The sequence below is a fragment of the Hyla sarda genome, chromosome 2 (genome assembly GCF_029499605.1).
Source record: "Hyla sarda isolate aHylSar1 chromosome 2, aHylSar1.hap1, whole genome shotgun sequence".
NCBI lineage: Eukaryota > Metazoa > Chordata > Amphibia > Anura > Hylidae > Hyla > Hyla sarda.
The window spans coordinates 424845271-424872450 of NC_079190.1; the positions used below are offsets into that span (position 1 = coordinate 424845271).

Sequence of the window (27180 nt, forward strand, 5' to 3'; positions counted from 1 at the left end):
AAATGACACACTGCTATGATGTAAATCGCAAATACAATGATGAATGGTGCACAGTGATAGACTTTGAAAAGTCCAGAGGTGCTCAGTCCTCAAGACCAGACCAAGGTCAAAAAAATGGAAAAAATAAATAAATAAATAATTGGAAGACGGCACTCCAAGGCTAGGATAGTGAAGACAAAAAAGTTTATTCACCCATCCAGTACAAAAGTGATTTCATGTTTCAACTTCACAATGAAGTCTTTTTCAGGCAGGAGGTGCTTGAAAAAGATTTCATTGTGAAGTTGAAACGTTGCATCACTTTTGTACTGGATGGGTGAATAAACTTTTTTGTCTTCACTATCCTTGTCTTGGAGTGCCGTCTTCCAATTTTTCTTTATTTACTTCTACGATGTAAAGTAGTGAGTGCACAGTGGTATAACAGTGTTTAATGTTGTGTCCCCTCAAAATAACTCAACTCACATCCATTAATGTCTAAACCTTAAGTGGAAATGTCCAAATTGGGCCCAATTAGCCATTTTCTTTCCACAATGTCATGTGACTCGTATGTGTAAGGGTGTGTTCACACTGAGGAATTCAAGAGGAATTCACAAGGAATAATTTCGGTCAGGAAATTGTTGCCTTCTGTCATTTTATCCATCAAGCGGAATTTCCATGCGGAAATGAAGAGGAATGAAGGAGGAGGCTATTTAATCTACTTTTCTGAATTCCGCTCGAATTCCGCTTAAATTCCGCTTGAAAACTATGTCCGGCAGAATTTTTTTTTACCATTGACTATTGGATTCTGCTTGCGGATTCCGCTTGACGAATGAACATGTTCGTTCTTCAAGCGGAAAGGAATTCCTTGTCAGAATTCTGCTAGCAGAATTTCCGCAGTGTGACAGCAGAAAAAACATTAAAGTCAATGGGCAGAGGAGATGTGCATTAATTTGGGGAGGAGAATTCAAGAGGAATTACTCGAGTAAATTCCTCTTGAATTACTCAGTGTGAACGCACCCTTACAAGGCCTCAGGTGTGAATGGGGAGCAGGTATCTTACATTTGGTATTATCACTCTTACACTCTCTAATACTGGTCACTGGAAATACAACATAGCACCTCATTGCAAAGAACTCTGGAAAAAAAATCTCTAACATCTCTAAAAATCTCTAACATCCACCAGCTCCATCATGGAGGAGTGAAAGAGGACTCCAGTGCCAACCTGTGAAGCTCCGGTGAACTTTGTCTAAGAGGCTTAAGGTAGTGCTGGAAAACAATGGGGGCCACACAAAATATTGACACTTTGGGACCAATGTGGATATCCATACTTAGGGGTGTGCTCACTCTTGTTGCCAAGGTTAACACATTAATGACTGTGAGTTGAGTTACTTTGTGGTGACACAACATTAAACACAGGCTGTTCACTTACTACTTTATATTGTAGCAGAGTGTAATTTCTTCAGTGTTGGAACATGAACAGATATGATAAAATATTTACAAAAATGTGAGGGGTGGACTCCCTTATGTGAGGTACTGTATGTCTGTAAGGTAGCATGGTGGCTCAGTGATGCACTGTTCACATGCAGTGTTGGCGTTCTTGGTTCAAATGTAAATAATTATTATTTTATTTCTAATACAGTGGTCCCTCAACATATGATATTAATTGGTTCCAGGAGAACCATCATATGTTGAAACCATCATATGTCGAGTACATATGTCTATGTAAAAATGGTAATTGGTTCTGGGGCCTTGGAACCATTGTATGTTGAATACATATCTCTATGGGAAACTGCTAATTGGTTCTGGGATGACCATTGTATGTGGAGTGTATGGGGAGTGTTTAACAAACCAGGGTGACTCCAGCTGTTGCACAACTACAACTCCCAGCATGCATGTACAGCCATTGACTGTCTGGGCATGCTGGGAGTTTTGCAACAGCTGGAGGCACACTGATAGGGAAACATTGATGTATGGGGTGTATAGTGTGTATATGTATTGTATGTGATGACATTGCATACAGTACTGTACAGTTCTTTAAATACCTTCAGGGGGGACAGAATGTCCTCCATTATGATCCTACCGACTACAGCTCTATAGGAAAGGAAGGAGAGGGCAGCCAGCAGCTCATTGGATGCCTGCAGCAAGATGCTCCAGGCTATTGGCTATGGCTGCACGGGGGGGGGGGGGGGGCGGGGCTTACATGGAGCTCACAGTGGAAGCCTGCGTGAGTTAGCAGGACAGCATGTGAGTAACAGGAGGCAGAACGGGGCACACGGGGCACATTAGACAACTATCTGTCAGTTGCTGAAGTTGTCAGCGCTGTCAGATAGCTGTTTGTACGATGGCCCCGACACACAGCAGCATCATATGTCGATGCTGCCTTCAACATATGATGGGCTCTGAGAGGCCATCATATGTTGAAATGATCATATGTCGGGGCCATCATAAGTCGAGGGGTCACTGTACAATATGGGACTGTATTACTATGAGTTCATGTCAGCAGTATGGTGGCTCAGTAGAAAGTACTGTGACCTTGGAGCACTCAGGTTTATAGGCCCCAGAGAATTTTAATAACATTATCTTTCTTTCTTTCTCTCTTTTTTCTTTCTTTTTTTTGTTGTACAAATTTCCTCTAATAAATAATGAATTTACAGTATCTGTTCTCTCTAAACCACCACAAGGATGTTTGGGTGTTTTCATCCCTCCCCCCCTCCATTCAGCAACAAATTTCTTTAGTCAGGGACAAACAACAAATATCCAAACGTGTTTACTGGTATGACTGGCAAATACGGAGTTAATCTAGTTAAAAGATGGTGGCGTCACCTCAGCCAAGGAGGAAAGAGTAGAGGAGAAGAGGCGGAAAGTCTGAATCTTGTGGTTTTCTTAATTTCCTGTTTAAACAAATGCACACTACAATGTGACAAGAGAGCGAGGTGCGAAATGTAAAAGTGTCTTTTATTTAGACATCTCTAGAAGCAGTGAGAGAAATGCATCTGTATTAATAGGCTGGACATTCAGTACGATCCGTCACTGAGCTGCACAGGTAATAGCATCCATTATATATCATTTATAAGAAATTTATATGACGGAACATGAAGGCGGGCTGGCTGATGCTGTTTTTTTGAATGGGACTTGCTTTGTTACTTCTGTATTTCCATTTTCCGTTGTGACAGAAAAGAGTGAGGAATTCTCAACTGCCATAGAAAAAACAATATAGTAAAGAGAACTCTACAATTATCGTGTCATTTGTGCCCCACAGTTTTTATAACAATTTCACCAAGACTGGCGGCAGCTGAAATGTTCAAATGTTACATGAGATCGCAAAAAGGGTTTGCTACCAACTAGGGGGGCAGGCCAAGTCCCTACAATGATATCCTGTTGTAAGTGTATGCCATTTTTGGAGCACATAACAGGCACAATTCAAAGATGTTATTGCAACTGCATCAACCCACAAAGGTGTATGATATTAAGGCTTAAGGAGTGTACTTATTATTTTACTTCATTCTGCCAAAATTGTATCTTTTTGTGCAACATCTTCGCTTATTATGCTGGTTAAGAATGATATTATATGAGAAGTGCAGTGGTGGCCTTTTCTATACGCATTTATATTGCTACCCTTTGGCACAACACTAGTGTATGACTGGTGCAGTAGTGGAACAACACTATGCTGTACGGGAAAATGGCCATAAACAAAATTTACATTCCATACAAAGGTATTTGCAATCAGGATAACCAAATATTCCATGTCCTGGTAAACAGTAAATATACCTCAGATCAGTTCTTGGGACACAACTTTATGGTTTCTGTTCTCTTGACTGTACAGCACCCCCATACATCCATGGGGGCCACAGTGTTACTGGAGAACCACATGCAGCTTGTGAGTTTCTTCGATGTGACTCTGATTTGTCTTGGATCCCCAGCTTTCCCGCACATCAATCCACCCTGATAGGTCAATCAGAAATTACTTACTAGGATGAGGGGGTAAACATATTTTGTGTAGGCCAGTCTGACCATGACATGTAGGTGTGTGTTGTGACCCTGTCCCACAAGCACTCTAACTCTGATAGAAGTAGCAGCATGGAGCTAATAAAAAGGACTAGATTTGGAGGAAAAGGATTGGGTGAGGGTGATCTGCCTGGAAGACCTACAATTGGCATGTGAGATTGTTTATTATTGTGTCTGTGAGCTGGATCCTAGATTGGCTGGAAACATCAGTGGGCTGGAGGCCATGGTTTGTTCAACACAAGTGTGGGCTGAACTGAGTGATCAGGAGCATAGAGGGTTAAATAGAGTGATTTGGAAGGCCCATAGGAGAGAAGTGCCATTGTAATATTACCAAGCAAGGCCTGGGGGCCTGAATCACTGCTGCTTCAGGGTTTGTTCACACGTGCAGATTTATGCTGCAGATTTGCTGCTGCAGATTTTTCTGCCCATTGACTTCAATGGGTAGTTAAATCTGCTCAAGCAAATCTGCAGCAAAAAATATGCACGTGTGAACGCACCCTAAGGCTATGTTCACACAGCGGAATTCCAGAACAATTCCGCTCAGTAATTCCGCAGTCCTATTGATTTCAATGTGATTCTGCTGCACTGAGCACACAGCGTATTTTCTGCAACAGAAACATCTGCCACGGAAATCCAGATTTTGGCATCCTCAAAAACAAATAACAGGTTCATTATTTCTGCGGATTCCACTTGGAAATGCTTACTGTCTATTGAGACGACGCCTTTTCAAGCAGTCTTAGCGCCAGCAGACCATGTGAACATAAGCTAAGAATACTTAGGGTGGGGCCCTGAATAATAGGGCCAGGAGTAATAGAGACCCCCCCCCATCTGATTAATACCCTCAAAGAGAGATTGATTGTATATATTAAATGAAGCAGATATAGGCAGCACACCAAATTAGTGTGAAAAAAAACTTGCGGTTTTATTCCATGATGCGACAGACGTTTTCGGCGATCTCTCATCGCCATTTTCAAGTGAATACAAGTGATACACAGGGGGTTTAAATACACACTCCTCCAATTAGTGACATCATACAGATTTGCATGATAAGTGACATCATAAATAGACATACAATTATAAAAAGCATCACCGTTACCATGGTGGAAAGGGAGGAGATAACTCAAGCACAGCACTGCGCTGTAAGGCTTGTAGCCGTGACTCACTGAGCATGTCACATCAATGTATTGAGCCACTAGATGCCATCTTAAAGAAGGGCCATCCATTACTTATACAGAAGCATATAGATGCCATGTAGGGGAGCTTCTAGAGTATGGAACTAAGTAGGATTACATGTAGTTAACCCCTAGAGTGCCACCCCACAATCACTCAGTTATATATACATACATGGGACCAAGACACTGCAATCTCCCTGTTGAAAAGTGCACTAAGGTGTGACAGACATGATTTAGCACAAGACCCCATCTGTGTACATATCCCAAGTCCAGGTCTGATGATAAGATCACCACCTAGGCTAAGGAATACATCTCTAGGCACTCCCTAACATGCAAAATACAGTCAAAATGGGGCATATAGGCACAAGAAGTATAACAGGGCATCTGAATCATTACCATTTATTGAATAAGTATAAGATGACATGTAATAAACTATATTGGGTTATAAAAGGTATTTTTGTGGCACTAGTAATGTAATGGCTCATAGATCAGTAAACAACGGAATAATATGACATAAAATACAAAAAATTGAGGATCCAAAGGAGGACTGTGGTAGTTTTCTGCTTCTTGTAGCATCGTGACCGGATCATAATTATCTGAGAATAAACGAAAAGAAAATCATATTAGATAAATTAAATTATAAAAATTGAATATCACTTGACTAAACATAACTCCCTGGAAACTGTCATTTCATAGAGCTATGCAAAATGATTACATCAACATTTTTTGGGAAACAATAAATTCTGCATTAAGTCCGTTCGGTTTCAGAGAATCAAGGTCATAGATCCACCTTAGTTCTCGTTTTTGTAAGATGGAAATTCTATCACCTTCTCTCTTAAGTGGGGGGGATATAATCAACCACCATGCATTTCAGGTCATGTTCCGAGTGTCCCGCCTCCATAAAATGTTTAGAAACCGGCAAGTCAGCCCTGTTTTTCCGTATGGTATAGTGATTATGGTTTAATCTTGTTTTAAAGTCACACTTTGTCTCACCCACATAAATAAGGTTGCAGGGGCACCATAAGATGTACACTAGGTGGTCACTTTCACATGTTAAATACAATTTTATTGGGAATGTTTTACCTGTTTTGGGATGTACAAATGTGTTCCCCTTTTGAAGGTACTTGCAATTTATACATCTTCTACAGGGGAAACAACCTTTTGTTGTATCTTTGTGTACTTACTTTCTGTCTAGACACATCATCTCTGACAAGGCAATCTGTTACGCCGAGCGCTCCGGGTCCCCGCTCCTCCCCGGAGCGCTCGCTTCTCTCTCGCTACCGCAGCGCTCCGGGCAGCTCCACTGACCCGGTGCGCTGCGATACCGTCTCCAGCCGGGATGCGATTCGCGATGCGGGTAGCGCCCGCTCGCGATGCGCACCCCGGCTCCCGTACCTGACTCGCTCTCCGTCTGTCCTGTCCCGGCGCGCGCGGCCCCGCTCCCTAGGGCGCGCGCGCGCCGGGTCTCTGCGATTTAAAGGGCCACTGCGCCGCTGATTGGCGCAGTGGTTCCAATTAGTGTGTTCACCTGTGCACTCCCTATTTATACTTCACTTCCCCTTCACTCCCTCGCCGGATCTTGTTGCCATTGTGCCAGTGAAAGCGTTTCCTTGTGTGTTCCTAGCCTGTGTTCCAGACCTCCTGCCGTTGCCCCCGACTACGATCCTTGCTGCCTGCCCCGACCTTCTGCTACGTCCGACCTTGCTTCTGTCTACTCCCTTGTACCGCGCCTATCTTCAGCAGTCAGAGAGGTTGAGCCGTTGCTAGTGGATACGACCTGGTCACTACCGCCGCAGCAAGACCATCCCGCTTTGCGGCGGGCTCTGGTGAAAACCAGTAGTGACTTAGAACCGATCCACTAGCACGGTCCACGCCAATCCCTCTCTGGCACAGAGGATCCACTACCTGCCAGCCGGCATCGTGACAGTAGATCCGGCCATGGATCCCGCTGAAGTTCCTCTGCCAGTTGTCGCCGACCTCACCACGGTGGTCGCCCAGCAGTCACAACAGATAGCGCAACAAGGCCAACAGCTGTCTCAACTGACCGTGATGCTACAGCAGCTACTAACACAGCTTCAGCAATCATCTCCTCCGCCAGCTCCTGCATCTCCTCCGCAGCGAGTGGCCGCTTCTGGTCTACGACTATTCTTGCCGGATAAATTTGATGGGGACTCTAAATTCTGCCGTGGCTTTCTTTCCCAATGTTCCCTGCACTTGGAGATGATGTCGGACCAGTTTCCTACTGAAAGGTCTAAGGTGGCTTTCGTAGTCAGCCTTCTGTCTGGAAAAGCTCTGTCATGGGCCACACCGCTCTGGGACCGCAATGACCCCGTCACTGCCTCTATACACTCCTTCTTCTCGGAAATTCGAAGTGTCTTTGAGGAACCTGCCCGAGCCTCTTCTGCTGAGACTGCCCTGTTGAACCTGGTCCAGGGTAATTCTTCCGTTGGCGAGTACGCCGTACAATTCCGTACTCTTGCTTCAGAATTATCCTGGAATAATGAGGCCCTCTGCGCGACCTTTAAAAAAGGCCTATCCAGCAACATTAAAGATGTTCTGGCCGCACGAGAAATCCCTGCTAACCTACATGAACTCATCCATCTTGCCACTCGCATTGACATGCGTTTTTCCGAAAGGCGTCAGGAGCTCCGCCAGGATATGGACTTTGTTCGCACAAGGCGTTTTTTCTCCCCGGCTCCTCTCTCCTCTGGTCCCCTGCAATCCGTTCCTGTGCCTCCCGCCGTGGAGGCTATGCAGGTCGACCGGTCTCGCCTGACACCTCAAGAGAGGACACGACGCCGCATGGAGAATCTCTGCCTGTACTGTGCCAGTACCGAACACTTCCTGAAGGATTGTCCTATCCGTCCTCCCCGCCTGGAAAGACGTACGCTGACTCCGCACAAAGGTGAGACAGTCCTTGATGTCTACTCTGCTTCTCCACGTCTTACTGTGCCTGTGCGGATATCTGCCTCTGCCTTATCCTTCTCTACTATGGCCTTCTTGGATTCCGGATCTGCAGGAAATTTTATTTTGGCCTCTCTCGTCAACAGGTTCAACATCCCAGTGACCAGTCTCGCCAGACCCCTCTACATCAATTGTGTAAACAATGAAAGATTGGACTGTACCATACGTTTCCACACGGAGCCCCTTCTAATGTGCATCGGACCTCATCACGAGAAGATAGAATTTTTGGTCCTCCCCAATTGCACTTCCGAAATCCTCCTTGGACTACCCTGGCTTCAACTCCATTCCCCAACCCTGGATTGGTCCACTGGGGAGATCAAGAGTTGGGGGCCCTCTTGTTTCAAGGACTGCCTAAAGCCGGTTCCCAGTACCCCTTGCCGTGACTCTGTGGTTCCCCCTGTAACCGGTCTCCCTAAGGCCTATATGGACTTTGCGGATGTTTTTTGCAAAAAACAAGCTGAGACTCTACCTCCTCACAGGCCTTATGATTGTCCTATTGACCTCCTCCCGGGCACTACTCCACCCCGGGGCAGAATCTATCCTCTGTCCGCCCCAGAGACTCTTGCTATGTCGGAGTACATCCAGGAAAATTTAAAAAAAGGCTTTATCCGTAAATCCTCCTCTCCTGCCGGAGCCGGATTTTTCTTTGTGTCCAAAAAAGATGGCTCTCTACGTCCTTGCATTGACTACCGCGGTCTTAATAAAATCACGGTAAAGAACCGCTACCCCCTACCCCTCATCTCTGAACTCTTTGATCGCCTCCAAGGTGCCCACATCTTTACTAAACTGGACTTAAGAGGTGCTTATAATCTCATCCGCATCAGAGAGGGGGATGAATGGAAAACGGCATTTAACACTAGAGATGGACACTTTGAGTATCTGGTCATGCCCTTTGGCATGTGCAACGCCCCTGCCGTCTTCCAAGACTTTGTTAATGAAATTTTTCGTGATCTCTTATACTCCTGTGTTGTTGTATATCTGGACGATATCCTGATTTTTTCTGCCAATCTAGAAGAACACCGCCAGCATGTCCGTATGGTTCTTCAGAGACTTCGTGACAATCAACTTTATGCCAAGATAGAGAAATGTCTGTTTGAATGCCAATCTCTTCCTTTCCTAGGATACTTGGTCTCTGGCCAGGGACTACAAATGGATCCAGACAAACTCTCTGCCGTCTTAGATTGGCCACGCCCCTCCGGACTCCGTGCTATCCAACGTTTTTTGGGGTTCGCCAATTATTACAGGCAATTTATTCCACATTTTTCTACCGTTGTGGCCCCTATCGTGGCTTTAACCAAAAAAAATGCCAATCCCAAGTCTTGGTCTCCTCAAGCGGAAGACGCCTTTAAACGGCTCAAGTCTGCCTTTTCTTCGGCTCCCGTGCTCTCCAGACCTGACCCTTCTAAACCCTTCCTATTGGAGGTTGATGCCTCCTCTGTAGGAGCTGGAGCGGTCCTTCTACAAAAAAATTCTTCCGGGCATGCTGTTACTTGTGGTTTTTTTTCTAGGACCTTCTCTCCGGCGGAGAGAAACTACTCCATCGGGGATCGAGAGCTTCTAGCCATTAAATTAGCACTTGAGGAATGGAGGCATCTGCTGGAGGGATCAAGATTTCCAGTTATTATTTACACCGATCACAAGAACCTCTCCTATCTCCAGTCTGCCCAACGGCTGAATCCTCGCCAGGCCAGGTGGTCTCTGTTCTTTGCCCGATTTAATTTTGAAATTCACTTTCGGCCTGCCGATAAGAACATTAGGGCCGATGCTCTCTCTCGTTCCTCGGATGCCTCGGAAGTTGAACTCTCTCCGCAACACATCATTCCTCCTGACTGCCTGATTTCCACTTCTCCAGCCTCCATCAGGCAAACTCCTCCAGGAAAGACCTTCGTCTCTCCACGTAAACGCCTCGGAATCCTCAAATGGGGTCACTCCTCCCATCTCGCAGGTCATGTAGGCATCAAGAAATCTGTGCAACTCATCTCTCGCTTCTATTGGTGGCCGACTCTGGAGACGGATGTCGTGGACTTTGTGCGAGCCTGCACTGTCTGTGCCCGGGATAAGACTCCTCGCCAGAAGCCCGCTGGTTTTCTTCAGCCTCTGCCTGTCCCCGAACAGCCTTGGTCTCTGATTGGTATGGATTTTATTACAGACCTACCCCCATCCCGTGGCAACACTGTTGTTTGGGTGGTCGTTGATCGATTCTCCAAGATGGCACATTTCATCCCTCTTCCTGGTCTTCCTTCAGCGCCTCAGTTGGCTAAACAATTTTTTGTACACATTTTTCGTCTTCACGGGTTGCCCACACAGATAGTCTCGGATAGAGGCGTCCAATTCGTGTCAAAATTCTGGAGGGCTCTCTGTAAACAACTCAAGATTAAATTAAACTTTTCTTCTGCATATCATCCTCAATCCAATGGACAAGTGGAAAGAATTAACCAGGTCTTGGGTGATTATTTACGACATTTTGTTTCCTCCCGCCAGGATGATTGGGCAGATCTTCTACCATGGGCCGAATTCTCGTATAACTTTAGAGTCTCTGAATCTTCCTCCAAATCCCCATTTTTCGTGGTGTACGGCCGTCACCCTCTTCCCCCCCTCCCTACTCCCTTGCCCTCTGGTTTGCCCGCTGTAGATGAAGTGACTCGTGATCTTTCCATCATATGGAAAGAGACCCAAGATTCTCTTTTACAGGCTTCATCTCGCATGAAAAAGTTTGCCGATAAGAAAAGAAGAGCTCCCCCCATTTTTGCTCCCGGAGACAAGGTATGGCTCTCCGCTAAATATGTCCGCTTTCGTGTCCCCAGTTACAAACTGGGTCCACGCTATCTTGGTCCTTTCAAAGTCTTGTGCCAAATTAATCCTGTCTCTTACAAACTTCTTCTTCCTCCTTCTCTCCGTATTCCTAATGCCTTTCATGTCTCTCTTCTTAAACCACTCATCATCAACCGTTTCTCTCCCAAGTTAGTTTCTCCCACTCCTGTCTCCGGTTCTTCTGACGTCTTCTCGGTGAAAGAGATACTGGCCTCCAAGACGATCAGAGGAAAAAAGTTCTTTTTGGTGGATTGGGAGGGCTGTGGACCTGAAGAGAGATCCTGGGAACCTGAGGACAACATCCTAGACAAAAGTCTGCTCCTCAGGTTCTCAGGCTCTAAGAAGAGGGGGAGACCCAAGGGGGGGGTACTGTTACGCCGAGCGCTCCGGGTCCCCGCTCCTCCCCGGAGCGCTCGCTTCTCTCTCGCTACCGCAGCGCTCCGGGCAGCTCCACTGACCCGGTGCGCTGCGATACCGTCTCCAGCCGGGATGCGATTCGCGATGCGGGTAGCGCCCGCTCGCGATGCGCACCCCGGCTCCCGTACCTGACTCGCTCTCCGTCTGTCCTGTCCCGGCGCGCGCGGCCCCGCTCCCTAGGGCGCGCGCGCGCCGGGTCTCTGCGATTTAAAGGGCCACTGCGCCGCTGATTGGCGCAGTGGTTCCAATTAGTGTGTTCACCTGTGCACTCCCTATTTATACTTCACTTCCCCTTCACTCCCTCGCCGGATCTTGTTGCCATTGTGCCAGTGAAAGCGTTTCCTTGTGTGTTCCTGGCCTGTGTTCCAGACCTCCTGCCGTTGCCCCCGACTACGATCCTTGCTGCCTGCCCCGACCTTCTGCTACGTCCGACCTTGCTTCTGTCTACTCCCTTGTACCGCGCCTATCTTCAGCAGTCAGAGAGGTTGAGCCGTTGCTAGTGGATACGACCTGGTCACTACCGCCGCAGCAAGACCATCCCGCTTTGCGGCGGGCTCTGGTGAAAACCAGTAGTGACTTAGAACCGATCCACTAGCACGGTCCACGCCAATCCCTCTCTGGCACAGAGGATCCACTACCTGCCAGCCGGCATCGTGACACAATCTTTAAGATTCCTTGTTCTACGATATGACATTAGTGGTGTCTCCTTAAATTCAGGAATGTTAGGATAACAGTCAATAATGAGGTGCCAGTGTATTCTGACTTTCTTAGCTACAACCCCTGACACCTCATTATATGTTGTGATAAATGGGATGCGTTTTGATTGATCTTTCCTAACTCTAGTGCTCCTCATGCCCTGGTGCTCTTTATGCAATCTACACTTCTGTTTCTCAATCAAAGGAGCAGGGTAACCCCTAGAGATAAATTGTGAGGTAATTTTCTGTATAGCCCTATCCAGTTTTTCGTTTGTGTCCACAATCTTGCTGGCATGTAAAAATTTACTATACGGCAGAGATTCCACCATAGACCTAGGGTGACAAGAATTGAATCTTAACAATGTGTTACAGTCAGTCGGTTTGCAAAACATCAGTGGACAATTTACTTTCAACAATAGCAACCTCTGTGTCAAGAAACTTAATCTTTTGTTCTGAGTATGTTAGAGTGAACTGGAGTTCACTATTAATGCCGTTGAGGTAGGACTGGAAGCTAACCAATTCACTTTCAGTGCCATCCCAAATTAGAAAGATGTCGTCTATATAACGCCACCACTCCAGGATCTTCCTGGAGTGGTGGGTCACATAGACATGACTTTCTTCAAAGTCTGCCATTACTATTTTAGCGTACATGGGCGCCATGTTACTGCCTATGGCGGTCCCATGCAGCTGAATATAATATTTCTCATCAAATAAGAAAGAGTTGTTCTGTAAGACAAACATAAGCAATTCCAGTACAAGGGAAATCAGTTCAGGGTCAAATTTAGCATTTACAAGGGTTTTCCTAATAGCTTGTAATCCCCTCACGTGTTGTATTGACGTATACAAGCTTACGATATCAAAGATGGCAATCAACGCATTTGGTGGCAATGTCACTCGAGAGATTTTAGACAAGAAATCACTTGTGTACCGCAAATATGACTTTGAATTAGTAGCATACGGTCTAAGAATTTTATCTAGAAAAATTGACACATTATTTGATAATGACCCCCTGCCAGAGACGATAGGCCTACCTGGCGGGTCCTGTAGGCGTTTGTGAATCTTTGGCAGAAGTTACAGAAGTGGTGTAATAGGATGTTGGATAAGAAGGAATTCACTTAATTTCTTGTCCATGAGTCCCTACTCTAGTGCACTGCTCACAATGTTCTGAAGGGACCCGTTCCATTTCCCCTTTAGGATTTATACATTTGTGTCTCCAAGTTGCCTGTATGCCTCTTTCAGATAAGTGCTTCTATCCATGACCATGACACAACCCCACCCCCTTTGTCAGCTGGCAATGAGATTGTGGTCATGGATTAACTCTTGCATGGCAAGCAATTCCCCATGTGTAAGGTTGGGATGTTTTAAATGCATTTGTTGCTGTTTGTGATAGGAGAATTCCCTCCAAACACAGTCATCAAAGGTTGCAACTGCATGACATTCCACAATTGGTTGAAAGTCACTTTGTACATGTAGATCTAATTTGTTAAATTCAAATCCAACCTTGTTGGATATATCTACAGGTAACACATCCATAGATTTATGTTGAGAAAACCAAATCTTCAACTTCACCCTATGTACAAATTGAATAAGGTCAAGTTCCAATTAGAACCAATCATTAAACCTGTTGGGGCAAAAGTTAACTCCCTTAGATAATAGTAACAACTGATGATCTGACAAGGAGCAAGAATAAACGTTTACCACAGTTTGTCTGTCCATGGTCTCTACTTTTTTTTCTGTACAGGAGCATTCTGTCCCTGGTTTCTTGTGTTCCTCTGTGTCTTGCTTTTGTGCCGGCTGCCTGCCCTCCTCCGTCTGTTGGAGAGGCTTTGACTTCTAAAAAAAGGCAGAGACTTGACTTGCTGTTCCTTATTATTTGGACCAGGTTTCCTTGTAGAATCCAAGATTTCATCCCCATCAGTCACAATGTTACCTTTTTTTAAAAGATGTTTTGTTGTAGTGGCCACGTTATCCCAGGCATACACTCTGATGTTGTTATAATCTTGGCTATCTCTGAACCACTTACGGCGTTTGGTTTCTTCAATTAGAGTGTGTTGTTTAGTTAAATGGGTACCCCGGTGGAAAACTTCATTGAAGAACTCCCTTACTACAGAGGATAGTGATAAAGTCCTTGAAAAACAACAACATTTCTTAAATGGGTACTCCGGTAGAAAACTTTTTTTTTTTTTTTTTTTAAATCAACTGGTGCCAGAAAGTTAAGCAGATTTGTAAATTACTTCTATTAAAAAAAATCTTAATCCTTCCAGTACTTATTAGCTGCTGAATACTACAGAGGGAATTCTTTTCTTTTTCGAACACAGAGCTCTCTGCTGACATCACGAGCACAGTGCTCTCTGCTGACATCTCTGTCCATTTTAGGAACTGTCCAGAGCAGCATATGTTTGCTATGGGGATTTTCTCCTACTCTGGACAGTTCTTAAAATGGACAGAGATGTCAGCAGAGAGCACTGTGCTCGTGATTCAGCAGAGAGCTCTGTGTTCGAAAAAGAAAATAAATTCCTCGCTAGTATTCAGCAGCTAATAAGTACTGGAAGGATTAAGATTTTTTAATAGAAGTAATTTACAAATCTGCTTAACTTTCTGGCACCAGTTGATTTAAAAAAAAAGTTTTCCACCGGAGTACCCATTTAAGAAATGTTGTTGTTTTTCAAGGAATTTATCACTATCCTCTGTAATAAGGGAGTTCTTCAATGAACTTTCAAGCTCTGTGATTTTGTCAGACATTGTCAGTGTACACTGTCACAAATGGTCACAAGAAACCGCCGATCTGCTGACTGTATTGATAGATCGGCGCATATGTTTATATTCACATTGATTGTTTGAATCACACTTGTCTCCCATGCCATGACTAAGGGTCCAGCTTGACCCAAAACGCGTTGGTGTTAATTGTGTATTCCATGTGATCCGTAATAAAGAACCTGTTGCATTGTATCCTGCACTGGAAATTCTTTCTCCTCTCCTACTATATGGGTATACTATTATTGGCACTGTAATATGATTTTTTTGCACTTTGTTTACAATTGTATGTCTATTTATGATGTCACAAATTATGCAAATCTGTAAGATGTCACTAATTGGGGTGTGTGTATTTAAACCCCCTGTGTATTACTTGTATTCACTTGAAAATGGCAATGAGAGATCGCCAAAACTTTGTCTCTTGTATCATGGAATAAAACCACCGTACTCGTAAGATACCTAGGGGCATGCACATTCAGCCCCGTGCCAATTCTTTTTTCAATTATTTGGACTATTGAACCCCATTTGAAGCCATATCTAACAAATATGCACTTGATCTTATATTATTGAATGTTGAATTTTTGCAGCGGAATCTACTACTATCTCAAACTAAAGTCACAGAGCTTAAAAGTTCATGGAAGAACTCGGAGACTTACTACATTGTGAGGATTGTGATAAATTCCTTGAAAAACAACAACATTTCTTGACTAAACAACGCACTCTAATTGAAGAAACCGAACACCGCAAGTGGTTCAGAGATAGCCAAGATTATAACAACGGCAGAGTGTACCCCTGGGATAACATGGCCATCACAACAAAACATCTTTTTAAAAAGGTAACATTGTGACTGATGGGAATATAATCTTGGATTCTACAAGGAAACCTGGTCCGAATAATAAGGAACATCAAGTCAAGTCCCTTTTTTTTTAGAAGTCCAAGCCTCTCCAACAGGCACTGTCGCAGCCGTAAAAAGCAAGACACGGAGGAACACAAGAAACCAGGGACAGAATGCTCCCGTTCAGAAGAAAATGTAGTGACCATGGAGAGACAAACTGTGGTAAATATTTATTCTTGCTCCTTGTCAGATGATCAGTTGTTACTATTATCAAAGGGACCTAACTTTTGCCCCAACATGTTTAAGGATTGGTTCCAATTGGAACTTGACCTTATCCAATTTGTACGTAGGGTGAAGTTGAAGATTTGGTTTTCTCAACATACGGTAAATCTACGGATGTGTTAACTGTAGATATATCCAACAAGGTTGGATTTGAATTTAACAAATTAGATCTACATGTACCAAGTGACTTTCAACCAATTGTGCAATCTCATGCAGTTGCAACCTGTGTTGAGTGTGTTAGGAGGGAATTCTCCTATATCAAACAGCAACAAATGGGGTTGTGGTCATGGATAGAAGCACTTATCTGAAAGAGGCATACAGACAACTTGGAGACACAAATGTATACAGCGTACTATCTAAAGATAATAGAGGGGAAATGGAACGGGTCCTTCGGAACATAGTGAGCAGTGCAGTAGAGCAGGGACTCATAGACAAGAATTCCTTCTTATCCAACATCCTAATACACCACTTCTGTACCTCCTGCCAAAGATTCACAAATGCCTACAGGACCCTTCAGGTAGGCCTATCGTCTCTGGCAGGGGGTCATTATCAAATAATGTGTCAGTTTTTCTAGATAAAGTTCTTAGACAGTACACTACTAATTCCAAGTCATATTTGCGAGACACAAGTGATTTCCTGTCTAAAATCTCTCAAGTGATACTGCCACCAAATGCATTGATTGCCAGCTTTGATATCGTAAGCTTGTATATGCCAATACAACGTGAGGGAATTACAAGCTATTAGGAAAACCCTTGTAAATGCTAAATTTGACCCTGAACAGATTTCCCTTGTATTGGAATTGCTTATGTTTGTCTTACAGAACAACTGTTTCTTATTTGATGAGAAATACTATATTCAGCTGCGTGGGACCACCATGGGCAGTAACATGCTGCCCACATACGCTAATATAGTAATGGAGGACTTTGAAGAAAGTCAAGTCTATGTGACCCACCACTCCAGGAAGATCCTGGGGTGGTGGCGTTACATAGACAACATCTTTCTAATTTGGGATGGCACTGGAAGTGAATTGGTTAGCTTCCAGTCCTACCTCAATGGCATTGATAGTGAACTCCAGTTCACTCTAACATACAAAAGATTAAGTTTCTTGACACAGAGGTTGATATTGTTGATTGTAAACTGTCCACTGATTTGTTTTGCAAACCGGCTGACTGTAACACATTGTTAAGATTCAATTCTTGTCACCCTAGGTCTGTGGTGGAATCTCCGCCGTATAGTCAATTTTTATGTGCCAGTAGGGTTGTGGAAACCAAACAAGAAACTGGATAGGGCTATATATGTTTATATTCACATTGATTGTATGAATCACAGTTGTCTCCCAGTATATGGGTATACTATTATTGTAAATGTAATATGATTTTTGCACTTTGTTTACAATTGTATGTCTATTTATGATGTCACCAATTATGCAAATCTGTATGATGTCACTAATTGGGGCAGTGTGTATTTGAACCCCCTGTGCATTACTTGTATTCACTTGAAAATGGTGATGAGAGATCTGTTGCATCATGGAATAAAGCCACAAGTTTTTTTCACACTAATTTGGTGTGCTGCCTATATCTGCCTTATCTAAAGAAGAACCGGGCACGGAGGCTCTGCTGTGCTTGCACCCAATTTTCATTTGGTCTGGATGTGCTGTTTTCTATTGGACTGCATATTGATTGTATATTAGATACTGTAGATTATTGATTCATTATTCATATTGTCATGGTATTTAATGGGGTAATCTCCTAAGGAACAATGTGAAGGCAAGAAAGCCCTAAAGTCTGTGTGAAGTCAGATCCATCATTAACCACTCAGATCAAGCAAAGTGATCAGTATAAAACATTGTCAGCTCCTGATATATAGGGATTTTACCATTTGGTTGTTTGAGCTTTCCTTGAAGTGCCATATGGGTGGGAACTTTATTTCATACGAGCACATGAAAGCTAGGTTGGGGGGGGGGGGGTTGTTAATTAGTGGTGTGAATTCTAGGTTTAGGGGGCATGTGAGCCTGATTACTCTGAGACTGCATGACTCCCTCTCAGCCCTATATTCAGATTCCGAGCCATGAATTAAATAATTCATAGCATTCACACCCATTTTTGGGAATAAAGTTCACAAATATTTCCCAGAATATTTGTATGCACTCAGAATCTAGGGGCATTTCCTGACAAATATACCAAAAGTAAGGAAATCATGATACCATTGTTAGGTATGGTTTAGATCATATTTACATTTTGTTGACCAGTACATCCCACAACTAGTATATCAAAATGTATCAGCAATAACAGTGCTAAGAAAGTCCCAGATAATATTAGCTAAACACATTCCCATTGCTGTCTGTTGTGCAGAGATAACAGTCTCACAATCTCCTGGGTGTCCCTGTTACTACTAGTTGTCACATACAGGATCTCTCACTATTGCGGTATGTATTTTTATATAATGTATTAATAATACATAGTTTTATCTTTATACTTCCTATAATTATTTTTTTATTGTACATTTGAAATGTTTAGTTACTTCAGTTTTAGCTTTCTCTAATGGTAACAACAATAGTAATCTGAGTAGTTGTGTTGAGATATGCTGCAGTATAAATAAGGACAGGAAAGTGATGTGCGTATCTTCTTAGACTCAACATAAAATGGGTCACAGCTTTTTTGTTCTGTATTACAGCCTGATACATTGTGGCTGTTAAATTACTTAGGGTCACGCATGCCGTATTTTGCTGCATATTTTCTGTAGCTGATTTGCTACCCATTGAAAATAAGTAGGAAAATATGCAGCAGCAAAATACCGCACGTGTCCCTACCCTAGGCTGAGTTCATACTACTTAAGTACACTCTGTTCGTTGGCATACCAGCAGAAATGATATGCTGATGTATGTGTGCCCGCTCTGAGCCAATTGAGTTCAAAGGACTGATTGTAGTCTACTAGTGACTATATTCCTTCCATTTCCAAACATAAAATTTTATTTTGTGGCACTCTGCTCTTTCTGCCAGTATGATGATGGTTAACTAACCCCAAAGTGACATCAATAAGACCTGGTAGGTTCCAGATGATCAGATTTTCTGCTATTGAGCTTTCTAAAAGAGGGTTTATTTGTTAACACATATAGCATATCTATATAGCAATCTACATGGAAATACTATGTTCATAGAACTTTAATCTGACATCAGTGAGACCTGGAAGGTGTCAGATTATCAAATCTATTATATAAGAAATCTTATATATATATATATATATATATATATATATATATATATATTGTGGCAGTGTGGCAAGGAAAGGGTGTATTTCCCTTGCTAACTCTAGAAAATGCTCCACCTGTGGCCTTATTAATGAGGTATCAGGAAGGGAAAGTGTGTTTAAAAGGAAAATAAACAGAATAGTTGGGGCTCTCTCTGGGAAACAGCATGTCGCTGTAGGGGGAGACACACGGATCCTGTTGAGGAAGCACACAGCTGGAATCTGTGAGTGGTCCAAGAAGTGGTGTGAACTGTGAGTAACAGGTTGCAGGAGTCACATGTTTAACTGGCTGAGGGTAGCTCACCAGCTAGTAGTCAGGGCATGCTGATATGTGTAGTCAGTGACCAGACGGTCTAGGGATTTATTTTGTTCCTGCATTATGTTTGTTTTCCCCTGCAACCTGTCTAAATAAAGCTGGCAAGGTGCCAGGCTTGCATGAATAACCGTTGTCGGCGGGTTTATTGAGTGGAAACGTGTCCCGTGCCAGTGTCCAGGACGATCCCGGAGCTAATCCCCAAGGAGGAATCCTTACAATATATATATATCATTAGATAGACAGCTAGTACAAAATAAGCTACTGTGGTGCTTCTGCTTTCAGGGAAATTCTACCTCATATTCAATTTCTGTGCTGGATTATCACATCTGCATTGGAAGCTCCATCACAGATATTGAACTGGAAAAACAGCACTGCATACTGTATCTGTGCAACCAGCAGCATCTACCCAGCACTGGCATCATACAAATTACATGATCATCAACAGGACCACTGGCACCAAAAGGCACTCGACCGCTTCCATTGTGTTTTAAAAAGTGTCTTAGGCTGTTTTAAAATCTGGGGCAGTTTACACTGTCCAATATGTAGTCAGAAAGAAGAGATGGCACTCACGATCTTGCAGCAATGTGTAGAATTTATTGCAGTCAGGTCAGGTTACAGGTTGGCCGATGGGCTGGTTTCTCGCTATCAAACAGCGCTTTCTCAAGACCACAGTTCTCAGCGCTTTCTGAAGACCACAGTTTACACTGTGTGCTCAGTCTACACCACCTCTGAGGTGGCATAGTTAAGGACTGTTTTTTTGTGGTGTAGACGTATGCCCGCTCCCCTTCTCTGACGCATGTTCAGGAGCTGAGCGGGTGTCATAGCGGGATGGTCCCAGTGGCTGACAGTGATGTGATACCCAGCATTAATCCCTTAGACGTCACAATCAAAGTTGATTACGGCATCTAAAATAAAAAAATAAATATCCCGGCTGCTTAGCAGTGCAGAGAAACCATGGTGTCCCGATCAGCTGAGAGGATGGAGGGAGGGTCCTCACCTGCCTCCTTGCTGTCCAAACGGTGCTCAAAGGCTCCAGTCAGCCATGGCAGGCTGGAGCGATGGAACACCGATAACACTGATCAATGTTATCCTATGGCATAGCATTGAACAGTGTTTGCAATCCAAGGATTGCATGCTATAGTCCCCTAGGGGGACTAAAAAATAGTGTAAACTTTTTTTTTATAAAAGTTATTAAATGCCAATTTACCCCTTTCCCTAATAAAAGTTTGAATCACCCCTCTTTTCCCATAACAAAAAAAAAAGTTATGTAAACAAAAATAAACATTAAAATTAGTGGTATCGCTCGTGCTTAAATGTCCGAACTATAAAAATATAATGTTAACCCTTTCAGGACCGAGTTTGTTAGACCCCATAGGGTTAAACGGTTCTGACGGTCCCTTTTGTTTACCTTTTGTTGCTGAGTTAGCCCGGCTGTCTGGACTGGTCAGCTGACCTTGATTAGAGCACCTGTTCTGGCTCCTATATTAGCTGGCACTCTGCTCTTACACCCTGCCTGCGCAATTGCTTCATCTCCTAGCTAGCTGTATATGGTATCTTGTATTTCTAGCATATCTGACCCATTGGCTCCGCTCACTGACCCTTCTCCTGTTTCTGCATCTTGGCACTTCTGTGATGTTTTGGTACTGACTCGGCATGTGGACTGTGACTTATTGTGTGTGTGTAGATACTATTTCTGTTAATCTGTGTGCTCCATTACAGTATCCTGACTTTGACTGTATTATAGCTTGTTTTGTTGACCCTTACTCCCCTCACTTATTTTAGGAAGGGTCCATCAACGTGGTTGTCGATCCGCTGTCTAGGGCGCATAGGCAAGTAGGCAGGGAAAGGGGGAGTGGGTGAGAATAGTGTTGCATTCCTTCCTTGCCCATACGTGAAATTTTCGCAGGCCCAAATACCTGCATTTGCTAAGATGGAAGCAATGACGGCATTAGTAGAGCAAATGCAGGGTTTAACACATTTTATTCAGCCTCTTGCCAAAAGGGTTCAAGCTCAGGAATCAGCTAATGTTCAGGCAGTGGTCAGTCCTCCAGATGTTTTAAGCGGACCAAAAATAAATCTTCCTGACCGCTTTTATGGTGACCGAAAGAAATTTGTTGTGTTCAGGAAGAGTTGTAAGCTGTATTTTCACCTAAGACCCCAGTCAGCTAGCACAGAAGTTCAGAGAGTAGGAATTGTCATGTCATTGCTGCAAGGGGATCCCCAGGAATGGGTATTCTCTTTACCTCCCTCTGCTCCTGAATTAAGGTCTGTGGTTGCTTAATTTTCTGCTATTTTTCTGGTATGGGTCTTCTTTATGATGACCTTTGCTGAGTCTCAACTGGTTAATCTTAAACAGGGGCGAAAAACGGCTTAAGTGATGGCGATACCTTTTTTATTACAATTTCGTAGGGTGCCATTAAATAAGAATAATAAAAAACATACAGTAGTGATGGAAAAAATTGTATTTAACAAAATTTTTCTATTTTTATAACAAAGTTTTAATACATTTTTAAACAGGGATCAATGTATGTGGGAGGGTAGGGTACTAAAAATGTATTCGACAATAATAAAAATGTAGTGTGTGTGTGTTTTTTCCTTTCCTTTTTAAATATTTTTTTTTACACTTTTTAGGTAGTACTACTACTCCCAGCATGCAACACACTGTTCCATGATGGGAGTAATAGTACCTGTACTAATTGACAGATTGCCCCGGGTCCGTTGCGATCCTCCTGTATAATGTGTAGATACGGCCGGCCGCTCTTCTATGGTACCCTGCACTGCCGTATATATACACCTATTCATATTTCCCACAGAGAGTTGGGATTGGCTGGAACCATCTGGCCAATCACAGCTCTCTGCGGGAAATATGAATAGATATATATACGTCAGTGCAGGGGACCATAGAAGAGCACCCAGCCGCATCTATACATTATACAGGAGGATCACAGCGGTTGTCAGGAGTGACACTGGCTGAGATCTGGTCATATATCTACTGTACTTACAGTGAGCTTGCAATGTGTATACAGTATACACATTGCTGGCTCACTTAACCCCTTGCTGAGCTGTGCACTATGCACCAGCCAAGCAAGGAAAGAGTTAACTTACACTGCTGGGCAGTGTAGGTTAACCCTTTGGGCGGTATACACTATATACAGCTATCTATAGATAGCTGTATATACAGTGGGGATCAAAAGTTTGGGCACCCCAGGTAAAGATTTGTATTAATGTGCATAAAGAAGCCAAGGAAAGATGGAAAAATCTCCAAAAGGCATCAAATTACAGATTAGACATTCTTATAATATGTCAACAAAAGTTAGATTTTATTTCCATCATTTACACTTTCAAAACAACAAAAAACAAAAAAATGGCGTCTTCAAAAGTTTGGGCACTCTGCAGAATTTCTAGCATGCACTGCCCCCTTTGCAAAGCTGAGATCTGCCAGTGTCATGGATTGTTCTCAATCATCATCTAGGAACACCAGGTGATGTCAATCTCAAAGGTTTTAAATGACTCATCTGACCTTGCCCCAACAATCAGCACCATGGGTTCTTCTAAGCAGTTGTCTAGAAATCTGAAACTGAAAATAGTTGACGCTCACAAAGCTGGAGAAGGCTATAAGAAGATAGCAAAACTTTTTCATATGTCAATATCCTCTGTTCGGAATGTAATTAAGAAATGTCATCAGGAACAGTGGAAGTTAAAGCAAGATCTGGAAGACCAAGAAAAATATCAGACAGAACAGCTCGCAGGATTGTGAGAAAAACAATTAAAAACCCACATTTGACTGCACAATCCCTCCAGAAAGATCTGGCAGACACTGGAGTTGTGGTACACTATTCCACTATAAAGAGATACTTGTACAAATATTGTCTTCATGGAAGAGTCATCAGGAGAAAACCTCTTCTACATCCTCACCACAAAAATCAGCGTTTGAACTTTGCAAATAAACATATAGACAAGCCTGATGCATTTTGGAAACAAGTTCTGTGGACTGATGAGGTTAAAATTTTACTTTTTGGCCGGAATGAGCAAAGGTACATTTGGAGAAGAAGAGGAACAGAATTTAATTAAAAGAACCTCTGTCCAACTGTTAAATGGGCACTGTCATGATATCAAAAAATTGATATGTTGTAGTACTTAAGTACTACAACATATCTCTAATATACTTTAATTAAAAAAAGTGATTTTAAATGGCCACTGGCCTTGCGCACGGCCCCGCCCGCCCCCGTTACCCTGTCCCTGTGCCCACTAGTGTCAAATGTGCCCCCCGCGAGTGTGAGCGCTACCATCACCGCTAGCGGGGTCCCTGTGCCCTCTAGCGGTGTCACAAGTGTTACGCCGAGCGCTCCGGGTTCCCGCTCCTCCCCGGAGCGCTCGCTACACTCTCGCTCCCGCAGCGCCCCGGTCAGATCCACTGACCGGGTGCGCTGCGATACCGCCTCCAGCCGGGATGCGATTCGCGATGCGGGTGGCGCCCGCTCGCGATGCGCACCCCGGCTCCCGTACCTGACTCGCTCTCCTTCGGTCCTGTCCCGGCGCGCGCGGCCCCGCTCCCTAGGGCGCGCGCGCGCCGGGTCTCTGCGATTTAAAGGGCCACTGCGCCGCTGATTGGCGCAGTGGTTCTAATCAGTGTGTTCACCTGTGCACTCCCTATGTATACCTCACTTCCCCTGCACTCCCTCGCCGGATCTTGTTGCCATTGTGCCAGTGAAAGCGTTCCCTTGTGTGTTCCTAGCCTGTGTTCCAGACCTCCTGCCGTTGCCCCTGACTACGATCCTTGCTGCCTGCCCCGACCTTCTGCTACGTCCGACCTTGCTTCTGTCTACTCCCTTGTACCGCGCCTATCTTCAGCAGTCAGAGAGGTTGAGCCGTTGCTAGTGGATACGACCTGGTCACTACCACCGCAGCAAGACCATCCCGCTTTGCGGCGGGCTCTGGTGAATACCAGTAGTGACTTAGAACCGGTCCACTAGCACGGTCCACGCCAATCCCTCTCTGGCACAGAGGATCCACCTCCTGCCAGCCGGCATCGTGACAGTAGATCCGGCCATGGATCCCGCTGAAGTTCCTCTGCCAGTTGTCGTCGACCTCACCACGGTGGTCGCCCAGCAGTCACAACAGATAGCGCAACAAGGCCACCAGCTGTCTCAACTGACCGTGATGCTACAGCAGCTACTACCACAGCTTCAGCAATCATCTCCTCCGCCAGCTCCTGCACCTCCTCCGCAGCGAGTGGCCGCCTCAGGCCTACGACTATCCTTGCCGGATAAATTTGATGGGGACTCTAAGTTTTGCCGTGGCTTTCTTTCACAATGTTCCCTGCACTTGGAGATGATGTCGGACCAGTTTCCTACTGAAAGGTCTAAGGTGGCTTTCGTAGTCAGCCTTCTGTCTGGAAAAGCTCTGTCATGGGCCACACCGCTCTGGGACCGCAATGACCCCGTCACTGCCTCTGTACACTCCTTCTTCTCGGAAATTCGAAGTGTCTTTGAGGAACCTGCCCGAGCCTCTTCTGCTGAGACTGCCCTGCTGAACCTGGTCCAGGGTAATTCTTCCGTTGGCGAGTACGCCGTGCAATTCCGTACTCTTGCTTCAGAACTTTCCTGGAATAATGAGGCCCTCTGCGCGACCTTTAAAAAAGGCCTATCCAGCAACATTAAAGATGTTCTGGCTGCACGAGAAATTCCTGCTAACCTACATGAACTCATTCATCTAGCCACTCGCATTGACATGCGTTTTTCCGAAAGGCGTCAGGAGCTCCGCCAGGATATGGACTTTGTTCGCACGAGGCGTTTTTTCTCCCCGGCTCCTCTCTCCTCTGGTCCTCTGCAATCCGTTCCTGTGCCTTCCGCCGTGGAGGCTATGCAAGTTGACCGGTCTCGCCTGACACCTCAAGAGAGGACACGACGCCGCATGGAGAATCTCTGCCTGTACTGTGCCGGTACCGAACACTTCCTGAAGGATTGTCCTATCCGTCCTCCCCGCCTGGAAAGACGTACGCTGACTCCGCACAAAGGTGAAACAGTCCTTGATGTCAACTCTGCTTCTCCACGTCTTACTGTGCCTGTGCGGATATCTGCCTCTACCTTCTCCTTCTCCACTAAGGCCTTCTTGGACTCCGGATCTGCAGGAAACTTTATTTTGGCCTCTCTCATCAACAGGTTCAACATCCCAGTGACCAGTCTCGCCAGACCTCTCTACATCAATTGCGTTAACAATGAAAGATTGGACTGTGCCGTGCGTTACCGCACGGAACCCCTCCTAATGTGCATCGGACCTCACCACGAAAAAATTGAGTTTTTGGTCCTCTCCAATTGCACTTCCGAAATTCTCCTTGGACTACCCTGGCTTCAACACCATTCCCCAACCCTGGATTGGTCCACAGGGGAGATCAAGAGTTGGGGTCCCTCTTGTTTCAAGGACTGCCTTAAACCGGTTACCAGTACTCCTTGCCGTGACCCTGTGGTTCCCCCTGTAACCGGTCTCCCTAAGGCCTATATGGACTTTGCGGATGTTTTTTGCAAAAAACAAGCTGAGACTCTACCTCTTCACAGGCCTTATGACTGTCCTATTGACCTCCTCCCGGGCACTACTCCACCCCGGGGCAGAATTTATCCTCTCTCTGCCCCAGAGACTCTTGCTATGTCTGAGTACATCCAGGAAAATTTAAAAAAGGGCTTTATCCGCAAATCCTCCTCTCCTGCCGGAGCCGGATTTTTCTTTGTGTCCAAAAAAGATGGCTCCCTACGTCCTTGCATTGACTACCGCGGTCTTAATAAAATCACGGTAAAGAACCGCTACCCTCTACCTCTCATCTCTGAACTCTTTGATCGCCTCCAAGGTGCCCACATCTTTACCAAACTGGACTTAAGAGGTGCTTATAATCTCATCCGCATCAGAGAGGGGGATGAATGGAAAACGTCATTTAACACTAGAGATGGACACTTTGAGTATCTGGTCATGCCCTTTGGCCTGTGCAACGCCCCTGCCGTCTTCCAAGACTTTGTTAATGAAATTTTTCGTGATCTCTTATATTCCTGTGTTGTTGTGTATCTGGACGATATCCTGATTTTTTCTGCCAACCTAGAAGAACACCGCCAGCATGTCCGCATGGTTCTTCAGAGACTTCGTGACAATCAACTTTATGCCAAAATGGAGAAATGTCTGTTTGAATGTCAATCTCTTCCTTTCCTAGGATACTTGGTCTCTGGCCAGGGACTACAAATGGATCCAGACAAACTCTCTGCCGTCTTAGATTGGCCACGCCCCTCCGGACTCCGTGCTATCCAAAGTTTTTTGGGGTTCGCCAATTATTACAGACAATTTATTCCACATTTTTCCACCATTGTGGCTCCTATCGTGGCTTTAACCAAAAAGAATGCCAATCCTAAGTCATGGCCTCCTCAAGCGGAAGACGCCTTTAAACGGCTCAAGTCTGCCTTTTCTTCAGCTCCCGTGCTCTCCAGACCTGACCCATCTAAACCCTTCCTATTGGAGGTTGATGCCTCCTCAGTAGGAGCTGGAGCTGTCCTTCTACAAAAAAATTCTTCCGGGCATGCTGTTACTTGTGGTTTTTTTTCTAAGACCTTCTCTCCGGCGGAGAGGAACTACTCCATCGGGGATCGAGAGCTACTAGCCATTAAATTAGCACTTGAGGAATGGAGGCATCTGCTGGAGGGATCAAGATTTCCAGTTATTATTTACACCG

The 27180-nt window shown here is 44.6% G+C and overlaps 1 protein-coding gene and 1 long non-coding RNA gene across 2 annotated transcripts in view; one reads left to right on the forward strand and one right to left on the reverse strand.

Moving 5' to 3' along the window:
* Positions 1 to 2996: 2996 nt before the first annotated feature.
* The window catches only part of TRAF3IP3 (TRAF3 interacting protein 3), a 101869-nt gene continuing 77685 nt past the window's right edge, over positions 2997 to 27180 (forward strand). Inside the window, exon 1 of the mRNA XM_056558958.1 lies at positions 2997 to 3018. The gene's annotated coding sequence lies outside the window, so the exon portion shown is untranslated. The remainder of the gene's footprint in view (positions 3019 to 27180) is intronic.
* Positions 5516 to 27180, reverse strand: part of LOC130356879 (uncharacterized) — a 36128-nt gene continuing 14463 nt past the window's right edge. The window contains exon 3 of the long non-coding RNA XR_008889022.1: positions 5516 to 5748. This is a non-coding gene — a long non-coding RNA (uncharacterized LOC130356879). The remainder of the gene's footprint in view (positions 5749 to 27180) is intronic.